Below are 14,062 nucleotides of genomic sequence, written 5' to 3'. Positions count from 1 at the left end.
ACCTGTGCTCAGGCAGAGTCCGGCGGGCGGGGTCAGGCTCCGGCCGGGGGCGGGGCCTGAGGCTCATCAGCGCTGCCTGGCCAGGTGAGGCCTCTTCCCCTTTGAGTGCTGCCGGGTGGCCCGGGCCTTTCCCCCGCGACCTGTCTGCCTGCAGCTTTGGAGGAGGCCGCGGACGCAGACAGTCCGAGGCATACAGGTGGTACCCTCCCTGACGGTGACCCCGCCCCTCCGTCTATGGCGTCCTCGGCGCACTGTCAGCAACTCGGGGTGTGAGTGCGGAGGAGGTTGCAGGTGTCCCCCGCGGGGGAGAGGGCCCCATGGCAAAAACGGGCTTGCGGTCCCTGCACCTTCCCGGGGCTCTTGGACTCTGTACCCCCGTGGTTGCAGAGCTCCCCTACCCGCTTGGGCTGAGGGTCCCCGAACCCCAGCCCCCCACCCTCGCCAGCGCCCCCTGGCGGCGGCTCTGTGAAGTGCACCTGTGCTCAGGCAGAGTCCGGCGGGCGGGGTCAGGCTCCGGCCGGGGGCGGGGCCTGAGTCCCATCAGCGCTGCCTGGCCAGGTGAGGCCTCTTCCCCTTTGAGTGCTGCCAGGTGGCCCGGGCCTTTCCCCCCCGACCTGTCTGCCTGCAGCTTTGGAGGGGGCCGCGGACGCAGACAGTCGGAGGCTTGCAGGGGTCGCCCTCCCTGACGGTGACCCCGCCCCTCCGTCTAGGGCGTCCTCCGGCGCCCGGCCTGCCCCTGTTGGTGTGAGTGCGAGAGGAGGCTGCAGGTGTGCCCCGGGGCAAGGTTTACCGTTCCCCAAGGGGGAAGTGGGCCTCCTTCCCCCATGGGGGAAGTGCGGGCCCTTTCCCCATGGTGTAGGGGTCACCCTGCCCCCTTGGTGCTGAGGGACCCCGCCCCCATTTACCGGCGATCCCCGCCCCCGGCGGCTCTGTGAAGTGCACCTGTGCTCAGGCAGAGTCCGGTGGGCGGGGTCAGTCTCCGGACGGGGGCGGAGCCTGGGGCTCAGCAGCGCAGCTGAGGCAGGGGAGGACTCTTCCCCTTTGAGTGGTGCTGGGTTGCTGAGGGCTTTCCCCGCCGGCATGTCTGCCTGCCGTTTTGGAGGACGTCGCGGGCGCCGGCTGTCTGTGGCTTGCAGGGGTTGCCCTCCCTGACGGTGAACCCGCCCCTTCGTCTAGGGCGTCTTGGGGCACACGTCCTGCCCCGGGGTTTGTGAGTCCGAGAGGAGGGTGCAGGTGTGCCCCGGGAGGAAGGTTTACTTTTCCCACAAGGGCGAAGAGGGTCCCGTTTCCCCCTGGGGTAGAGGTTCCCCTACCCCCGTGGGGGCTAAGGGTCCCCGAAACCCCTCGCCCGCGCCCCCTAGCGGCGGCGCTGGGAACTGCACCTGTGCTCAGGCAGAGTCCGGCGGGCGGGGTCAGGCTCCGGCAGGGGGCGGGGCCTGAGGCTCATCAGCGCTGCCTGGACAGGTGAGGCCTCTTCCCCTTTGAGTGCTGCCGGGTGGCCCGGGCCTTTCCCCCGCGACCTGTCTGCCTGCAGCTTTGGAGGAGGCCGCGGACGCAGACAGTCCGAGGCATACAGGTGGTACCCTCCCTGACGGTGACCCCGCCCCTCCGTCTATGGCGTCCTCGGCGCACTGTCAGCAACTCGGGGTGTGAGTGCGGAGGAGGTTGCAGGTGTCCCCCGCGGGGGAGAGGGCCCCATGGCCAAAACGGGCTTGCGGTCCCTGCACCTTCCCGGGGCTCTTGGACTCTGTACCCCCGTGGTTGCAGAGCTCCCCTACCCGCTTGGGCTGAGGGTCCCCGAACCCCAGCCCCCCACCCTCGCCAGCGCCCCCTGGCGGCGGCTCTGTGAAGTGCACCTGTGCTCAGGCAGAGTCCGGCGGGCGGGGTCAGGCTCCGGCCGGGGGCGGGGCCTGAGTCCCATCAGCGCTGCCTGGCCAGGTGAGGCCTCTTCCCCTTTGAGTGCTGCCAGGTGGCCCGGGCCTTTCCCCCCCGACCTGTCTGCCTGCAGCTTTGGAGGGGGCCGCGGACGCAGACAGTCGGAGGCTTGCAGGGGTCGCCCTCCCTGACGGTGACCCCGCCCCTCCGTCTAGGGCGTCCTCCGGCGCCCGGCCTGCCCCTGTTGGTGTGAGTGCGAGAGGAGGCTGCAGGTGTGCCCCGGGGCAAGGTTTACCGTTCCCCAAGGGGGAAGTGGGCCTCCTTCCCCCATGGGGGAAGTGCGGGCCCTTTCCCCATGGTGTAGGGGTCACCCTGCCCCCTTGGTGCTGAGGGACCCCGCCCCCATTTACCGGCGATCCCCGCCCCCGGCGGCTCTGTGAAGTGCACCTGTGCTCAGGCAGAGTCCGGTGGGCGGGGTCAGTCTCCGGCCGGGGGCGGAGCCTGGGGCTCAGCAGCGCAGCTGAGGCAGGGGAGGACTCTTCCCCTTTGAGTGGTGCTGGGTTGCTGAGGGCTTTCCCCGCCGGCATGTCTGCCTGCCGTTTTGGAGGACGCCGCGGGCGCCGGCTGTCTGTGGCTTGCAGGGGTTGCCCTCCCTGACGGTGAACCCGCCCCTTCGTCTAGGGCGTCTTGGGGCACACGTCCTGCCCCGGGGTTTGTGAGTCCGAGAGGAGGGTGCAGGTGTGCCCCGGGAGGAAGGTTTACTTTTCCCACAAGGGGGAAGAGGGTCCCGTTTCCCCCTGGGGTAGAGGTTCCCCTACCCCCGTGGGGGCTAAGGGTCCCCGAAACCCCTCGCCCACGCCCCCTAGCGGCGGCGCTGGGAACTGCACCTGTGCTCAGGCAGAGTCCGGCGGGCGGGGTCAGGCTCCGGCCGGGGGCGGGGCCTGAGGCTCATCAGCGCTGCCTGGCCAGGTGAGGCCTCTTCCCCTTTGAGTGCTGCCGGGTGGCTCGGGCCTTTCCCCCGCGACCTGTCTGCCTGCAGCTTTGGAGGAGGCCGCGGACGCAGACAGTCCGAGGCATACAGGTGGTACCCTCCCTGACGGTGACCCCGCCCCTCCGTCTATGGCGTCCTCGGCGCACTGTCAGCAACTCGGGGTGTGAGTGCGGAGGAGGTTGCAGGTGTCCCCCGCGGGGGAGAGGGCCCCATGGCCAAAACGGGCTTGCGGTCCCTGCACCTTCCCGGGGCTCTTGGACTCTGTACCCCCGTGGTTGCAGAGCTCCCCTACCCGCTTGGGCTGAGGGTCCCCGAACCCCAGCCCCCCACCCTCGCCAGCGCCCCCTGGCGGCGGCTCTGTGAAGTGCACCTGTGCTCAGGCAGAGTCCGGCGGGCGGGGTCAGGCTCCGGCCGGGGGCGGGGCCTGAGTCCCATCAGCGCTGCCTGGCCAGGTGAGGCCTCTTCCCCTTTGAGTGCTGCCAGGTGGCCCGGGCCTTTCCCCCCCGACCTGTCTGCCTGCAGCTTTGGAGGGGGCCGCGGACGCAGACAGTCGGAGGCTTGCAGGGGTCGCCTTCCCTGACGGTGACCCCGCCCCTCCGTCTAGGGCGTCCTCCGGCGCCCGGCCTGCCCCTGTTGGTGTGAGTGCGAGAGGAGGCTGCAGGTGTGCCCCGGGGCAAGGTTTACCGTTCCCCAAGGGGGAAGTGGGCCTCCTTCCCCCATGGGGGAAGTGCGGGCCCTTTCCCCATGGTGTAGGGGTCACCCTGCCCCCTTGGTGCTGAGGGACCCCGCCCCCATTTACCGGCGATCCCCGCCCCCGGCGGCTCTGTGAAGTGCACCTGTGCTCAGGCAGAGTCCGGTGGGCGGGGTCAGTCTCCGGCCGGGGGCGGAGCCTGGGGCTCAGCAGCGCAGCTGAGGCAGGGGAGGACTCTTCCCCTTTGAGTGGTGCTGGGTTGCTGAGGGCTTTCCCCGCCGGCATGTCTGCCTGCCGTTTTGGAGGACGCCGCGGGCGCCGGCTGTCTGTGGCTTGCAGGGGTTGCCCTCCCTGACGGTGAACCCGCCCCTTCGTCTAGGGCGTCTTGGGGCACACGTCCTGCCCCGGGGTTTGTGAGTCCGAGAGGAGGGTGCAGGTGTGCCCCGGGAGGAAGGTTTACTTTTCCCACAAGGGCGAAGAGGGTCCCGTTTCCCCCTGGGGTAGAGGTTCCCCTACCCCCGTGGGGGCTAAGGGTCCCCGAAACCCCTCGCCCGCGCCCCCTAGCGGCGGCGCTGGGAACTGCACCTGTGCTCAGGCAGAGTCCGGCGGGCGGGGTCAGGCTCCGGCCGGGGGCGGGGCCTGAGGCTCATCAGCGCTGCCTGGCCAGGTGAGGCCTCTTCCCCTTTGAGTGCTGCCGGGTGGCCCAGGCCTTTCCCCCGCGACCTGTCTGCCTGCAGCTTTGGAGGAGGCCGCGGACGCAGACAGTCCGAGGCATACAGGTGGTACCCTCCCTGACGGTGACCCCGCCCCTCCGTCTATGGCGTCCTCGGCGCACTGTCAGCAACTCGGGGTGTGAGTGCGGAGGAGGTTGCAGGTGTCCCCCGCGGGGGAGAGGGCCCCATGGCCAAAACGGGCTTGCGGTCCCTGCACCTTCCCGGGGCTCTTGGACTCTGTACCCCCGTGGTTGCAGAGCTCCCCTACCCGCTTGGGCTGAGGGTCCCCGAACCCCAGCCCCCCACCCTCGCCAGCGCCCCCTGGCGGCGGCTCTGTGAAGTGCACCTGTGCTCAGGCAGAGTCCGGCGGGCGGGGTCAGGCTCCGGCCGGGGGCGGGGCCTGAGTCCCATCAGCGCTGCCTGGCCAGGTGAGGCCTCTTCCCCTTTGAGTGCTGCCAGGTGGCCCGGGCCTTTCCCCCCCGACCTGTCTGCCTGCAGCTTTGGAGGGGGCCGCGGACGCAGACAGTCGGAGGCTTGCAGGGGTCGCCCTCCCTGACGGTGACCCCGCCCCTCCGTCTAGGGCGTCCTCCGGCGCCCGGCCTGCCCCTGTTGGTGTGAGTGCGAGAGGAGGCTGCAGGTGTGCCCCGGGGCAAGGTTTACCGTTCCCCAAGGGGGAAGTGGGCCTCCTTCCCCCATGGGGGAAGTGCGGGCCCTTTCCCCATGGTGTAGGGGTCACCCTGCCCCCTTGGTGCTGAGGGACCCCGCCCCCATTTACCGGCGATCCCCGCCCCCGGCGGCTCTGTGAAGTGCACCTGTGCTCAGGCAGAGTCCGGTGGGCGGGGTCAGTCTCCGGCCGGGGGCGGAGCCTGGGGCTCAGCAGCGCAGCTGAGGCAGGGGAGGACTCTTCCCCTTTGAGTGGTGCTGGGTTGCTGAGGGCTTTCCCCGCCGGCATGTCTGCCTGCCGTTTTGGAGGACGCCGCGGGCGCCGGCTGTCTGTGGCTTGCAGGGGTTGCCCTCCCTGACGGTGAACCCGCCCCTTCGTCTAGGGCGTCTTGGGGCACTCGTCCTGCCCCGGGGTTTGTGAGTCCGAGAGGAGGGTGCAGGTGTGCCCCGGGAGGAAGGTTTACTTTTCCCACAAGGGCGAAGAGGGTCCCGTTTCCCCCTGGGGTAGAGGTTCCCCTACCCCCGTGGGGGCTAAGGGTTCCCGAAACCCCTCGCCCGCGCCCCCTAGCGGCGGCGCTGGGAACTGCACCTGTGCTCAGGCAGAGTCCGGCGGGCGGGGTCAGGCTCCGGCCGGGGGCGGGGCCTGAGGCTCATCAGCGCTGCCTGGCCAGGTGAGGCCTCTTCCCCTTTGAGTGCTGCCGGGTGGCCCGGGCCTTTCCCCCGCGACCTGTCTGCCTGCAGCTTTGGAGGAGGCCGCGGACGCAGACAGTCCGAGGCATACAGGTGGTACCCTCCCTGACGGTGACCCCGCCCCTCCGTCTATGGCGTCCTCGGCGCACTGTCAGCAACTCGGGGTGTGAGTGCGGAGGAGGTTGCAGGTGTCCCCCGCGGGGGAGAGGGCCCCATGGCCAAAACGGGCTTGCGGTCCCTGCACCTTCCCGGGGCTCTTGGACTCTGTACCCCCGTGGTTGCAGAGCTCCCCTACCCGCTTGGGCTGAGGGTCCCCGAACCCCAGCCCCCCACCCTCGCCAGCGCCCCCTGGCGGCGGCTCTGTGAAGTGCACCTGTGCTCAGGCAGAGTCCGGCGGGCGGGGTCAGGCTCCGGCCGGGGGCGGGGCCTGAGTCCCATCAGCGCTGCCTGGCCAGGTGAGGCCTCTTCCCCTTTGAGTGCTGCCAGGTGGCCCGGGCCTTTCCCCCCCGACCTGTCTGCCTGCAGCTTTGGAGGGGGCCGCGGACGCAGACAGTCGGAGGCTTGCAGGGGTCGCCCTCCCTGACGGTGACCCCGCCCCTCCGTCTAGGGCGTCCTCCGGCGCCCGGCCTGCCCCTGTTGGTGTGAGTGCGAGAGGAGGCTGCAGGTGTGCCCCGGGGCAAGGTTTACCGTTCCCCAAGGGGGAAGTGGGCCTCCTTCCCCCATGGGGGAAGTGCGGGCCCTTTCCCCATGGTGTAGGGGTCACCCTGCCCCCTTGGTGCTGAGGGACCCCGCCCCCATTTACCGGCGATCTCCGCCCCCGGCGGCTCTGTGAAGTGCACCTGTGCTCAGGCAGAGTCCGGTGGGCGGGGTCAGTCTCCGGCCGGGGGCGGAGCCTGGGGCTCAGCAGCGCAGCTGAGGCAGGGGAGGACTCTTCCCCTTTGAGTGGTGCTGGGTTGCTGAGGGCTTTCCCCGCCGGCATGTCTGCCTGCCGTTTTGGAGGACGCCGCGGGCGCCGGCTGTCTGTGGCTTGCAGGGGTTGCCCTCCCTGACGGTGAACCCGCCCCTTCGTCTAGGGCGTCTTGGGGCACACGTCCTGCCCCGGGGTTTGTGAGTCCGAGAGGAGGGTGCAGGTGTGCCCCGGGAGGAAGGTTTACTTTTCCCACAAGGGGGAAGAGGGTCCCGTTTCCCCCTGGGGTAGAGGTCCCCTACCCCCGTGGGGGCTAAGGGTCCCCGAAACCCCTCGCCCGCGCCCCCTAGCGGCGGCGCTGGGAACTGCACCTGTGCTCAGGCAGAGTCCGGCGGGCGGGGTCAGGCTCCGGCCGGGGGCGGGGCCTGAGGCTCATCAGCGCTGCCTGGCCAGGTGAGGCCTCTTCCCCTTTGAGTGCTGCCGGGTGGCCCGGGCCTTTCCCCCGCGACCTGTCTGCCTGCAGCTTTGGAGGAGGCCGCGGACGCAGACAGTCCGAGGCATACAGGTGGTACCCTCCCTGACGGTGACCCCGCCCCTCCGTCTATGGCGTCCTCGGCGCACTGTCAGCAACTCGGGGTGTGAGTGCGGAGGAGGTTGCAGGTGTCCCCCGCGGGGGAGAGGGCCCCATGGCCAAAACGGGCTTGCGGTCCCTGCACCTTCCCGGGGCTCTTGGACTCTGTTCCCCCGTGGTTGCAGAGCTCCCCTACCCGCTTGGGCTGAGGGTCCCCGAACCCCAGCCCCCACCCTCGCTAGCGCCCCCTGGCGGCGGCTCTGTGAAGTGCACCTGTGCTCAGGCAGAGTCCGGCGGGCGGGGTCAGGCTCCGGCCGGGGGCGGGGCCTGAGTCCCATCAGCGCTGCCTGGCCAGGTGAGGCCTCTTCCCCTTTGAGTGCTGCCAGGTGGCCCGGGCCTTTCCCCCCCGACCTGTCTGCCTGCAGCTTTGGAGGGGGCCGCGGACGCAGACAGTCGGAGGCTTGCAGGGGTCGCCCTCCCTGACGGTGACCCCGCCCCTCCGTCTAGGGCGTCCTCCGGCGCCCGGCCTGCCCCTGTTGGTGTGAGTGCGAGAGGAGGCTGCAGGTGTGCCCCGGGGCAAGGTTTACCGTTCCCCAAGGGGGAAGTGGGCCTCCTTCCCCCATGGGGGAAGTGCGGGCCCTTTCCCCATGGTGTAGGGGTCACCCTGCCCCCTTGGTGCTGAGGGACCCCGCCCCCATTTACCGGCGATCCCCGCCCCCGGCGGCTCTGTGAAGTGCACCTGTGCTCAGGCAGAGTCCGGTGGGCGGGGTCAGTCTCCGGCCGGGGGCGGAGCCTGGGGCTCAGCAGCGCAGCTGAGGCAGGGGAGGACTCTTCCCCTTTGAGTGGTGCTGGGTTGCTGAGGGCTTTCCCCGCCGGCATGTCTGCCTGCCGTTTTGGAGGACGCCGCGGGCGCCGGCTGTCTGTGGCTTGCAGGGGTTGCCCTCCCTGACGGTGAACCCGCCCCTTCGTCTAGGGCGTCTTGGGGCACACGTCCTGCCCCGGGGTTTGTGAGTCCGAGAGGAGGGTGCAGGTGTGCCCCGGGAGGAAGGTTTACTTTTCCCACAAGGGCGAAGAGGGTCCCGTTTCCCCCTGGGGTAGAGGTTCCCCTACCCCCGTGGGGGCTAAGGGTCCCCGAAACCCCTCGCCCGCGCCCCCTAGCGGCGGCGCTGGGAACTGCACCTGTGCTCAGGCAGAGTCCGGCGGGCGGGGTCAGGCTCCGGCCGGGGGCGGGGCCTGAGGCTCATCAGCGCTGCCTGGCCAGGTGAGGCCTCTTCCCCTTTGAGTGCTGCCGGGTGGCCCGGGCCTTTCCCCCGCGACCTGTCTGCCTGCAGCTTTGGAGGAGGCCGCGGACGCAGACAGTCCGAGGCATACAGGTGGTACCCTCCCTGACGGTGACCCCGCCCCTCCGTCTATGGCGTCCTCGGCGCACTGTCAGCAACTCGGGGTGTGAGTGCGGAGGAGGTTGCAGGTGTCCCCCGCGGGGGAGAGGGCCCCATGGCCAAAACGGGCTTGCGGTCCCTGCACCTTCCCGGGGCTCTTGGACTCTGTACCCCCGTGGTTGCAGAGCTCCCCTACCCGCTTGGGCTGAGGGTCCCCGAACCCCAGCCCCCCACCCTCGCCAGCGCCCCCTGGCGGCGGCTCTGTGAAGTGCACCTGTGCTCAGGCAGAGTCCGGCGGGCGGGGTCAGGCTCCGGCCGGGGGCGGGGCCTGAGTCCCATCAGCGCTGCCTGGCCAGGTGAGGCCTCTTCCCCTTTGAGTGCTGCCAGGTGGCCCGGGCCTTTCACCCCCGACCTGTCTGCCTGCAGCTTTGGAGGGGGCCGCGGACGCAGACAGTCGGAGGCTTGCAGGGGTCGCCCTCCCTGACGGTGACCCCGCCCCTCCGTCTAGGGCGTCCTCCGGCGCCCGGCCTGCCCCTGTTGGTGTGAGTGCGAGAGGAGGCTGCAGGTGTGCCCCGGGGCAAGGTTTACCGTTCCCCAAGGGGGAAGTGGGCCTCCTTCCCCCATGGGGGAAGTGCGGGCCCTTTCCCCATGGTGTAGGGGTCACCCTGCCCCCTTGGTGCTGAGGGACCCCGCCCCCATTTACCGGCGATCCCCGCCCCCGGCGGCTCTGTGAAGTGCACCTGTGCTCAGGCAGAGTCCGGTGGGCGGGGTCAGTCTCCGGCCGGGGGCGGAGCCTGGGGCTCAGCAGCGCAGCTGAGGCAGGGGAGGACTCTTCCCCTTTGAGTGGTGCTGGGTTGCTGAGGGCTTTCCCCGCCGGCATGTCTGCCTGCCGTTTTGGAGGACGCCGCGGGCGCCGGCTGTCTGTGGCTTGCAGGGGTTGCCCTCCCTGACGGTGAACCCGCCCCTTCGTCTAGGGCGTCTTGGGGCACACGTCCTGCCCCGGGGTTTGTGAGTCCGAGAGGAGGGTGCAGGTGTGCCCCGGGAGGAAGGTTTACTTTTCCCACAAGGGGGAAGAGGGTCCCGTTTCCCCCTGGGGTAGAGGTTCCCCTACCCCCGTGGGGGCTAAGGGTCCCCGAAACCCCTCGCCCGCGCCCCCTAGTGGCGGCGCTGGGAACTGCACCTGTGCTCAGGCAGAGTCCGGCGGGCGGGGTCAGGCTCCGGCCGGGGGCGGGGCCTGAGGCTCATCAGCGCTGCCTGGCCAGGTGAGGCCTCTTCCCCTTTGAGTGCTGCCGGGTGGCCCGGGCCTTTCCCCCGCGACCTGTCTGCCTGCAGCTTTGGAGGAGGCCGCGGACGCAGACAGTCCGAGGCATACAGGTGGTACCCTCCCTGACGGTGACCCCGCCCCTCCGTCTATGGCGTCCTCGGCGCACTGTCAGCAACTCGGGGTGTGAGTGCGGAGGAGGTTGCAGGTGTCCCCCGCGGGGGAGAGGGCCCCATGGCCAAAACGGGCTTGCGGTCCCTGCACCTTCCCGGGGCTCTTGGACTCTGTACCCCCGTGGTTGCAGAGCTCCCCTACCCGCTTGGGCTGAGGGTCCCCGAACCCCAGCCCCCCACCCTCGCCAGCGCCCCCTGGCGGCGGCTCTGTGAAGTGCACCTGTGCTCAGGCAGAGTCCGGCGGGCGGGGTCAGGCTCCGGCCGGGGGCGGGGCCTGAGTCCCATCAGCGCTGCCTGGCCAGGTGAGGCCTCTTCCCCTTTGAGTGCTGCCAGGTGGCCCGGGCCTTTCCCCCCCGACCTGTCTGCCTGCAGCTTTGGAGGGGGCCGCGGACGCAGACAGTCGGAGGCTTGCAGGGGTCGCCCTCCCTGACGGTGACCCCGCCCCTCCGTCTAGGGCGTCCTCCGGCGCCCGGCCTGCCCCTGTTGGTGTGAGTGCGAGAGGAGGCTGCAGGTGTGCCCCGGGGCAAGGTTTACCGTTCCCCAAGGGGGAAGTGGGCCTCCTTCCCCCATGGGGGAAGTGCGGGCCCTTTCCCCATGGTGTAGGGGTCACCCTGCCCCCTTGGTGCTGAGGGACCCCGCCCCCATTTACCGGCGATCCCCGCCCCCGGCGGCTCTGTGAAGTGCACCTGTGCTCAGGCAGAGTCCGGTGGGCGGGGTCAGTCTCCGGCCGGGGGCGGAGCCTGGGGCTCAGCAGCGCAGCTGAGGCAGGGGAGGACTCTTCCCCTTTGAGTGGTGCTGGGTTGCTGAGGGCTTTCCCCGCCGGCATGTCTGCCTGCCGTTTTGGAGGACGCCGCGGGCGCCGGCTGTCTGTGGCTTGCAGGGGTTGCCCTCCCTGACGGTGAACCCGCCCCTTCGTCTAGGGCGTCTTGGGGCACACGTCCTGCCCCGGGGTTTGTGAGTCCGAGAGGAGGGTGCAGGTGTGCCCCGGGAGGAAGGTTTACTTTTCCCACAAGGGCGAAGAGGGTCCCGTTTCCCCCTGGGGTAGAGGTTCCCCTACCCCCGTGGGGGCTAAGGGTCCCCGAAACCCCTCGCCCGCGCCCCCTAGCGGCGGCGCTGGGAACTGCACCTGTGCTCAGGCAGAGTCCGGCGGGCGGGGTCAGGCTCCGGCCGGGGGCGGGGCCTGAGGCTCATCAGCGCTGCCTGGCCAGGTGAGGCCTCTTCCCCTTTGAGTGCTGCCGGGTGGCCCGGGCCTTTCCCCCGCGACCTGTCTGCCTGCAGCTTTGGAGGAGGCCGCGGACGCAGACAGTCCGAGGCATACAGGTGGTACCCTCCCTGACGGTGACCCCGCCCCTCCGTCTATGGCGTCCTCGGCGCACTGTCAGCAACTCGGGGTGTGAGTGCGGAGGAGGTTGCAGGTGTCCCCCGCGGGGGAGAGGGCCCCATGGCCAAAACGGGCTTGCGGTCCCTGCACCTTCCCGGGGCTCTTGGACTCTGTACCCCCGTGGTTGCAGAGCTCCCCTACCCGCTTGGGCTGAGGGTCCCCGAACCCCAGCCCCCCACCCTCGCCAGCGCCCCCTGGCGGCGGCTCTGTGAAGTGCACCTGTGCTCAGGCAGAGTCCGGCGGGCGGGGTCAGGCTCCGGCCGGGGGCGGGGCCTGAGTCCCATCAGCGCTGCCTGGCCAGGTGAGGCCTCTTCCCCTTTGAGTGCTGCCAGGTGGCCCGGGCCTTTCCCCCCCGACCTGTCTGCCTGCAGCTTTGGAGGGGGCCGCGGACGCAGACAGTCGGAGGCTTGCAGGGGTCGCCCTCCCTGACGGTGACCCCGCCCCTCCGTCTAGGGCGTCCTCCGGCGCCCGGCCTGCCCCTGTTGGTGTGAGTGCGAGAGGAGGCTGCAGGTGTGCCCCGGGGCAAGGTTTACCGTTCCCCAAGGGGGAAGTGGGCCTCCTTCCCCCATGGGGGAAGTGCGGGCCCTTTCCCCATGGTGTAGGGGTCACCCTGCCCCCTTGGTGCTGAGGGACCCCGCCCCCATTTACCGGCGATCCCCGCCCCCGGCGGCTCTGTGAAGTGCACCTGTGCTCAGGCAGAGTCCGGTGGGCGGGGTCAGTCTCCGGCCGGGGGCGGAGCCTGGGGCTCAGCAGCGCAGCTGAGGCAGGGGAGGACTCTTCCCCTTTGAGTGGTGCTGGGTTGCTGAGGGCTTTCCCCGCCGGCATGTCTGCCTGCCGTTTTGGAGGACGCCGCGGGCGCCGGCTGTCTGTGGCTTGCAGGGGTTGCCCTCCCTGACGGTGAACCCGCCCCTTCGTCTAGGGCGTCTTGGGGCACACGTCCTGCCCCAGGGTTTGTGAGTCCGAGAGGAGGGTGCAGGTGTGCCCCGGGAGGAAGGTTTACTTTTCCCACAAGGGCGAAGAGGGTCCCGTTTCCCCCTGGGGTAGAGGTTCCCCTACCCCCGTGGGGGCTAAGGGTCCCCGAAACCCCTCGCCCGCGCCCCCTAGCGGCGGCGCTGGGAACTGCACCTGTGCTCAGGCAGAGTCCGGCGGGCGGGGTCAGGCTCCGGCCGGGGGCGGGGCCTGAGGCTCATCAGCGCTGCCTGGCCAGGTGAGGCCTCTTCCCCTTTGAGTGCTGCCGGGTGGCCCGGGCCTTTCCCCCGCGACCTGTCTGCCTGCAGCTTTGGAGGAGGCCGCGGACGCAGACAGTCCGAGGCATACAGGTGGTACCCTCCCTGACGGTGACCCCGCCCCTCCGTCTATGGCGTCCTCGGCGCACTGTCAGCAACTCGGGGTGTGAGTGCGGAGGAGGTTGCAGGTGTCCCCCGCGGGGGAGAGGGCCCCATGGCCAAAACGGGCTTGCGGTCCCTGCACCTTCCCGGGGCTCTTGGACTCTGTACCCCCGTGGTTGCAGAGCTCCCCTACCCGCTTGGGCTGAGGGTCCCCGAACCCCAGCCCCCCACCCTCGCCAGCGCCCCCTGGCGGCGGCTCTGTGAAGTGCACCTGTGCTCAGGCAGAGTCCGGCGGGCGGGGTCAGGCTCCGGCCGGGGGCGGGGCCTGAGTCCCATCAGCGCTGCCTGGCCAGGTGAGGCCTCTTCCCCTTTGAGTGCTGCCAGGTGGCCCGGGCCTTTCCCCCCCGACCTGTCTGCCTGCAGCTTTGGAGGGGGCCGCGGACGCAGACAGTCGGAGGCTTGCAGGGGTCGCCCTCCCTGACGGTGACCCCGCCCCTCCGTCTAGGGCGTCCTCCGGCGCCCGGCCTGCCCCTGTTGGTGTGAGTGCGAGAGGAGGCTGCAGGTGTGCCCCGGGGCAAGGTTTACCGTTCCCCAAGGGGGAAGTGGGCCTCCTTCCCCCATGGGGGAAGTGCGGGCCCTTTCCCCATGGTGTAGGGGTCACCCTGCCCCCTTGGTGCTGAGGGACCCCGCCCCCATTTACCGGCGATCCCCGCCCCCGGCGGCTCTGTGAAGTGCACCTGTGCTCAGGCAGAGTCCGGTGGGCGGGGTCAGTCTCCGGCCGGGGGCGGAGCCTGGGGCTCAGCAGCGCAGCTGAGGCAGGGGAGGACTCTTCCCCTTTGAGTGGTGCTGGGTTGCTGAGGGCTTTCCCCGCCGGCATGTCTGCCTGCCGTTTTGGAGGACGCCGCGGGCGCCGGCTGTCTGTGGCTTGCAGGGGTTGCCCTCCCTGACGGTGAACCCGCCCCTTCGTCTAGGGCGTCTTGGGGCACACGTCCTGCCCCGGGGTTTGTGAGTCCGAGAGGAGGGTGCAGGTGTGCCCCGGGAGGAAGGTTTACTTTTCCCACAAGGGCGAAGAGGGTCCCGTTTCCCCCTGGGGTAGAGGTTCCCCTACCCCCGTGGGGGCTAAGGGTCCCCGAAACCCCTCGCCCGCGCCCCCTAGCGGCGGCGCTGGGAACTGCACCTGTGCTCAGGCAGAGTCCGGCGGGCGGGGTCAGGCTCCGGCCGGGGGCGGGGCCTGAGGCTCATCAGCGCTGCCTGGACAGGTGAGGCCTCTTCCCCTTTGAGTGCTGCCGGGTGGCCCGGGCCTTTCCCCCGCGACCTGTCTGCCTGCAGCTTTGGAGGAGGCCGCGGACGCAGACAGTCCGAGGCATACAGGTGGTACCCTCCCTGACGGTGACCCCGCCCCTCCGTCTATGGCGTCCTCGGCGCACTGTCAGCAACTC

This window comes from Talpa europaea (assembly GCF_964194135.1).
Source record: "Talpa europaea genome assembly, chromosome: 7".
Lineage (NCBI taxonomy): Eukaryota > Metazoa > Chordata > Mammalia > Eulipotyphla > Talpidae > Talpa > Talpa europaea.
The sequence above is the reverse complement of the archived record's forward strand: the minus strand, read 5'-3'. Positions refer to the sequence as shown.